Source organism: Lynx rufus, unplaced genomic scaffold (genome assembly GCF_022079265.1).
Source record: "Lynx rufus isolate CCGP_SWC_20201006 ecotype Redwood Valley unplaced genomic scaffold, mLynRuf1.p SCAF_10, whole genome shotgun sequence".
In the NCBI taxonomy this organism is placed as follows: Eukaryota; Metazoa; Chordata; class Mammalia; order Carnivora; family Felidae; genus Lynx; species Lynx rufus.
The window spans coordinates 38,136,787-38,144,445 of NW_025814824.1; positions in this window are offsets into that span (position 1 = coordinate 38,136,787).

A 7,659-nucleotide genomic window follows, 5' to 3' on the forward strand; every position below is an offset into this window, starting at 1 on the left:
TACTGTATATGGATTTCATCCTATGTCCTTAGTAATTTGGACACTGATTGTGATAAACCTTTCCACAGCTCACTTCTGCATCTGCATATTTCAAAGTCGAAGTTTAATTTTTAAGGGTATGACTTTAAAAAAAATAATTTAACCTCTTACAGAATTTCAAAGACTTTTTTTCAAAGGAGGGTTGTCTTTTGGCCAACAGGCAGTAAACAGCCCGTCCCTAAAGGCAGTGAACTCCCCACTCCAAATTCTTCCTTGTTACCTACTCATGAGTAAACTACTTTCACTTTATCAGTAAATTCTGAGCTGCTCCCTCTCTGTTTGAATGTTTGTCTGACAGTTCCCAAAGCTCATAGTTTTTTCCGGCCTCAGAATCCTCTGATGTCCTTTAGCGGAAGGGATGTTTCTAGAAAAGTCCCATAAATAAATAAATAAATAAATAACCAATTGTCCTTCAAATGGGCAATAGGGAGGAGGAGTTGAATCCAAAACTTTGGATGTCTCCTTTGGGTAGCAGAATTTAGTTTCTGGTAGCACTGACTTTATTGCATTTTATTGAAGATACTTCTAAAAATCAATGCCCTAGTCTGGTCAATGTTCCCAAGAGAACAACCACAACCTTTTGCATATCTTTTAATGCTTGTCACTGCATTATTTGTGAATGGGGACCAGGAGTATTCTGAAGTAGGAAAGTGATTTTTGCCACCACTGAGAAGTCTCATCCATCTCCGGGCTTCCTGGTTTGGTAGGGGTAACTAAGAGATGATAATTGATTTCTCACAGTAGATAATGTCCCTGGTTTCTCTAGCCCATGTAATCCACCCCCCCCCCAATTTTACAGACTAGACCAGCATTTGAATTTCCATTTTTTAGTCAACATCCATTTGTCCAATGGGTCACTGAGTTCCTCACTTCTCCCTGGGCTGCTTCTTCAGTGGGGACGGTTATCACAGAGCCATTAATGTAGTGTGCTACCAGACGATGTTACAAGTATGTGATATCCATTCTATTTAAGTAACAGCAATATAAGCAGAGAATATTATCTTGGCACGACAGCAGCACTACAATCCCCAGGCATCAGTACTGTTTTCTTCAGACTCTGCCCAGAAAAAGAATGCCAACCATGCATCAATCCAGAATGATCTTACTGTTTGCCAAATTTCCACTTCTCATGAGTAATTATCAGGTATTTCAGCAAATGTATTTTGGGGATCGTAATTCTCTCAGCTAGATGTAAGCTCATTGATGAAGAGGGCCAGTCCCTACTTTTCTTTTATGGTTGAGACATTGGCTGGTATATGAAGAATTTTACCCATGAGATAAATCCACCTATTTAGAAATTCTGTCAGACAACTTCTAATGAGTAGCATGAGCATAGGTCAAAGAAAAAAATGATCAAACATTTCAAAAATATGAATCAGCAGCTTAATAAATATGTATTTATAATTGTTATGCTGGCTATTTTGGAGCCTTAAAAATACTTCATGGCTGGTCAGTGTAATGGAGACCACTAGCTATGGGTATTTCCTCTTTTTCATTGGCATATAGCTTGACTATATTCCCCAACCTTCTTTGTGCTACTGGGCCACTGACTAATGACTAATTTCTAACCAACAGGATTTTGCAGGAAGTGGTGAGGCTCCTTTCAGGTCTTGCCCATAAAAACAATCTCCCATATAATAGTCCATATTCCTTCCCTTTTCACTATATTGATGCCAATATCCATGGTGACCTTTGAAGCCATTGTGTTGAAGACGGAAGACTCACACCTGGAAGGGATAGAAGTTCTCTCACTTAAAGGGGAACCACTGTGATTAGGACCATCCATTTCACACTTCGCATGAGGAGGAAATTATGATAGACTACTGAGTGTCTGAAATTTGTCTGTAACTATAACTGGAATTAGAAAAAATATATTGCACAAGTAATCCCATTGAAAGAAGAGAAAGAAGAAATGTCACCTCCAGCCTCACCCTCATCCACGGTGCCAGATTTGTATATCACAGATGTCACGGTGCTCTGTTATGTAAGATATATCTCGGAAAAAGCCTCAATGTCCATTTTACATGCGCATCAAATTACATACAGAGACCCATTTCCAGAGCAGTCACTTCCACTAATTATATATGTATACATATATTTATATCCTGCATATTATATTATATATAGATATTATGTAACAGACATCTATATGTGAAACTATTATAAATAGTACGCTGTGTGTGTATACATACATATATATATCTCAAAATTATAACATACATATACATTAGATTTTTGAAGTAGTGAGCAAGAAAAAAGTGGTTCAGTGTTCATTATGTATACATTGACATCTTTTTCACTATGTGCCTTCTTAAATATTTCTTTCACTAGTAAAATTTATCACTATCCCTTTACCTTATATTATGAATAATATAATAGAAGTTAAAGCAGAAACAAGTGTCAACAATGTTGATATAGATTATATAAGCTTGATATTTTGCTCTTTCCCACATAATTTCAAACTATGGTTAAAAAGTAATGAATGAGCCAATGTGTGCTCTCGCTCGCTTGCTCTTGTGCACGTGCATGCTCTCTCTCTACATATATATATGTGTGTGTGTGTGTTCTTACACAACATTACATAGATGCACAGTTAATTAACTACTTTATAAGCACTTGACGTATAATGACTAGACTGCCCATCATTTTCAAAGCCTCAGCCCTGGTTCAGCCCCTTGCACACAGTAGACGTTGAATAAGAGGAAGGTGACTATTTTGACCACAGAAGAAATAGGTTTAGAAATGTCAAGACCGCAGAGACTGTATATTTTACCAATATTGTCGTGCAGACATAATCTTTGGAAACGAGCATTCTAATCGTAACTACAGAACAAACGCGCTACGTAATTTGATTCCAGACATAAGTACATCTGCTTGTTTTGACTTTGATGCCTAACATGTGTATTTAGAAATTTTTCTGCAGGGAAATCTTATAATATCATTGGCTGAAACAAGAAGAATGTAACTCATCAGTAAAAAGAAATTCTTTAATTGCTTTAAAACTTTTTTTTTTTACTGTTTATTTATTTTTGAGAGAGAGAGAGAGAGAGAATGGGAGAGGGGCAGAAAGAGAGGGAGACACAGAATCCGAAGCAGGCTCCAGGCTCTGAGCTGTCAGCACAGAGCCCGATGCGGGGCTCGAACTCACCAACTGTGAGATCGTGACCTGAGCCGAAGGCGGACGTTTAACGGACTGAGTCACCCAGGCGCCCCTAATTGCTTTAAAATTAACTTAGCCAGAAAGAATTTCACTAGACAGAAATCAAATTATTGCTAACTGTCCCATACCAGTATTTGCAATGTCGTGTAAAGATCTGAAAACTCAAATAAGAAATTAATGGCAAGTCTCGTCAGAGACTTCAACTTCAACCTGAGACCTCAACTTCAAATATTCTGCCCTAAAACAGAAACGTTATGTTTCACTGAAACTCTGCTTAGTGACACAAAAACACAGGCCTAACATTCTTCCCCGTTGCTTTCACTGAATTTAAGCTTCTCCATGAGGTAAAAGCACATGACTGGCTCAACAGACGACTTTGAGTTGCCTTAATGCCTTTGGAATTCTAGCCATTAATCTAAGCTTAGTACAAGTAAGCACATAATTTAATAACATGTGAACCAATTGGACAATGAATACGTTCAGTGTCATTTGCCACAAATGATCACTAAAGACATTAATATTCATTAATAAGTCTTCTGACAAATTAAGATGCTCCTGAAACTTTTTTTTTTCTCCTCAATTTGACCTTAATTCCTGGTCCTTATCACTTAGATTTCTGGTAACTTCTTTTATAAATGATGTTGATAATTCTTGAAAGGACAAAATAGGAAGTAGGGATCAGTTCCTTTTCCCTAAGAGGTGATTTTCACATCCGGTTTGAATGTATCTCACACACCAATGGTGATTCCTGACAAGTCTTCTTATGCTGCCAACATGTGTCTATTGCATATGTGTTTTAAAATTCATTTCTGAACTATGCTGTGAATAACTTTGCTGGATTATGGCATGCTAACCAGTCCACAGTGTTCAGTGAAAGAGGAAAGGCGTAAGTACATTTTTCTTTTTACACTTTGCACCAGCCTCCCACATTAGAACACACGAGAAAGCTAAGAAATGATGTCAGCGTATGTGGTACAATATACTACTTGTCATCTACTTCCAGGTTTTTACAAATCGTAGACACTGCCATTTCAGCTTTTCGCCTCTCTTCAGTGTTTAAAATTCTTGCTCCACAGATCTCCTCGTAGAACTGATTGGATATTTAGTAATAATAAAGACACGGCATACAATGCATTCTAGGCTACGAAGTTAGTTATGAATATGGTTTTAATTTCAGTATTTTTCATCTACTTTAAGATTTCTTTTATTCATTTACTTATTACACTACTATTTTTTTTTTAATTTTTAACGTTTATTTATTTTTGAGACAGAGAGAGACAGGGCATGAATGGGGGGAGGGGCAGAGAGAGAGGGAGACACAGAATCGGAAACAGGCTCCAGGCTCTGAGCTGTCAGCACAGAGCCCGACCGAGGGCTCGAACTCACAGACCGCGAGATCATGACCTGAGCCGAAGTCGGATGCTCAACAGACTGAGGCACCCAGGTGCCCCATACTACTATTGATTGACAGTCTGCATTCTGCTGGCTATTTTTATTTGAGTTTTTCGCCCCAACAATATCTCTTTATTACATATGACTTACAGATGAGGGACTGAGACTCAGAGAAATGAAGGCACTTGTTTACCAAGGCGAAGCTGGTATATTTTATGACTCAAAATACAGCACTTTATCCATTCTCCGGTTTTCTTTTTTTAGAATGGGAGCAGTACTTGCAAAGCACAGTTAGTCTTGGAAACAAACTAAGTTGAGTTCAAAACCTGAAACTGAAAATTACATGAATTTTAAAGAATTTTTAATCTCCATAAACTTCTGTGTCTTCATCTGCAACACAGGCATAAAAGTAATATTTTAATAATATTTTTGAAGAAGGGTATATAGTGTATGTATAACATTTAGGAAATTATAGATGTTCATTAACAGTAACTAATAAAAATACTGGAGGTAGGTTGTATTTTTTCTTTTAGTGGGAATACTGATGAATCTTTAGACTAGGAGTAAGTAAGTCAGATGTCTAGCCCAACTTCACTGAAAACAAACAAACAAAAAAATGGCTAGGGATGCCTGGCCTGGCTGACTTAGTCGACTGAGTGTCCGACTCCTGATTTTGGCTCAGGTCATGATCCCAGAGTCCTGGGATCGAGCCCCACATCTGACTCCGATTCTCTCTCTCTCCCTCTCACCCTATCCCCTACTTGTACACTCTCTCTCTAAAATAATTTTTTTAATGCTTATATATTTTAGAGAGAGAGAGAGACAGAGAGACAGAGAGACAGAGCATGAGTGGGGGAGGGGCAGAGAGAGAGGGAGACACAGAATCAGAAACAGGCTCCAGGCTCTGAGCTGTCAGCACAGAGCTCGACAGGGGGCTGGAACTCACGGACAGCGAGATCATGACCTGAGCTGAAGTCGGACGCTTAACTGACTGAGCCACCCAGGTGCCCCAGAAGAAGAAAAAAAAAAAAAAAATTAATGGCTATGTGATTCTCTAATGATTTCTCAGGTCAGTATTGAAAAAGAAAGACAAAAACTTGCCTTATGATGAGTGAGAGAAACAATAAGTGAAAAATTAATATGGAACAAAAATTATAGTCAGTGTTTGGTACTTTAAAGACTAAATCTTAAAAAGGAAGTAATAAATGATGGGGTTAGGAGTTGACAGGTGGGATCATCAGGCAAGGCCACTCTGAAGAAATAACATTGGAATAGAAACCTGAATGAAGTGAAATAGAAAGTTGCACAAAGACTTGGGGACAAGGCCAATGGGGTAATAAGTTGGCCATTGAACAAAGGAGTAACGAGAAGGATGCTAGCACGTTGTAAGAGATAGGAGGGGCCTGATCATATAGGCTCCTGTAAGCATTTGGATTTTATTCTATGTGTATTTGGAAGACATTGAAGGGTTTTACTGAGAGCAGTGGTGATCGGGTATCAGTAGTAAAAGTTCTTTCACACTGCTAAGTGGAGAATAAAATCTTCTGTGGAGAATACATTCCTGTGTGGTGAAGCATGGAAGGTGAAGAGATAAATGAGGTCATGGCCACAGGGCAGGTGTGAGCTAAGGACGGCTTCAAATTAGACCCTGTCGGTCCAATTGATGAGCGCAGTCTCTGTGAAACAAAGAAGAAAAAACAATGACTTTGGCGTGTTGGTTTTTTCCTAAGCAATGGGCTGAACAGTGATTCCTTTTACTGAGATGTGAAAGACAGAGGAACACATTTTATAAATGTCTGATGAATCTCCTAGGCGTCTAAATGGACTTAGCGAGTAGGAAGTTAGATATAGAAGTCAGGACCTCTGGGGAGACAGTGTTATTAGAGCTACTGACTTGAGATTCTCTAGCCCATAGATGAATTCCACGTGGTAGGATGAGATCACCCTTAGCAGTGATCTCCAGGGTGGGATTCTCACAATCTCCTAAGGGGTCCAGAAAGAAAATATCAGAACATCATTTTACATTTATTCTTACATTTAATTAATATTAGGTGATTTGATACAGATGCCCCCACATTGTGCCTATCAGTCAGTTATGTATCACACAGCACTCAGGGTACCCTGAGGTAACTGTAAAAATTATATAACAAAGAGGTGTAATGGGCAAAGCCTCATTTTTTTTTCTTTCAACGTAATATAACACACTGTGGTATACTTATATCTGCACACATGAATATATATATGAATATGGATGAATAACTTATGATATATGAATATGGATGAATAATTTAAAACTGTGTTTTAAATAGTTTTTTAAAATACATATTTTATTTTGTAATAATTTTAGATATGCAGAAAAGTTACACAGATGTTAACATCCATGCCTTTAGTACCTTTGTCAAAATGAAGAAACCCACCAATGTTACATTACTACTACCTTTATTCCAGAGAGAAAAATGATAATCTACTTTGATCCAGTAAGAGGTTGGACTAAAAAAAGCAAAACGACCAAAAAGACTATCTAAATATCATTTTATATGCGTTATTTTTCACAATTAAATTTGCCATGAATGGATATGAAACCTTGAGATATCGATTAATGATTGTATGAAGCCATTAACACTATGGCAACATTTTAAAATTTAAAATTAGTGTGCCATTGGCACAAGGAAAGAAGAAGCCATTCAGCGGTCATCTTCTAAACAACAGAAGTAGTAGTGAGCCTGTGATGCTTGACCACGTAGATGACACTACCCCAGTGGAGGTAAAGGAACTGGAGTACCCAACTCTCAACACCAGCGGGCGCCATGAAGGCCAATGCCATGTAACTCGGGGAAGTTGTATCTGATGGCTTTTCTACTTCAGTTATCCCCTATAGAAATTACAAGAATGGCAACATCTGTTTTCAAGACCAAACACAACTCAAAGCTACCATCAGATACAAGTACTAGTCTAGCCCTTGTATCACTAAGGAAATGTAAGTAATCTCATTCATCTTCTAAAGATATAAATCAAAGGAAAAAAAAAAAAAAGCACCTAAATCTCTACAACGCAAACAAAAGCTCTCT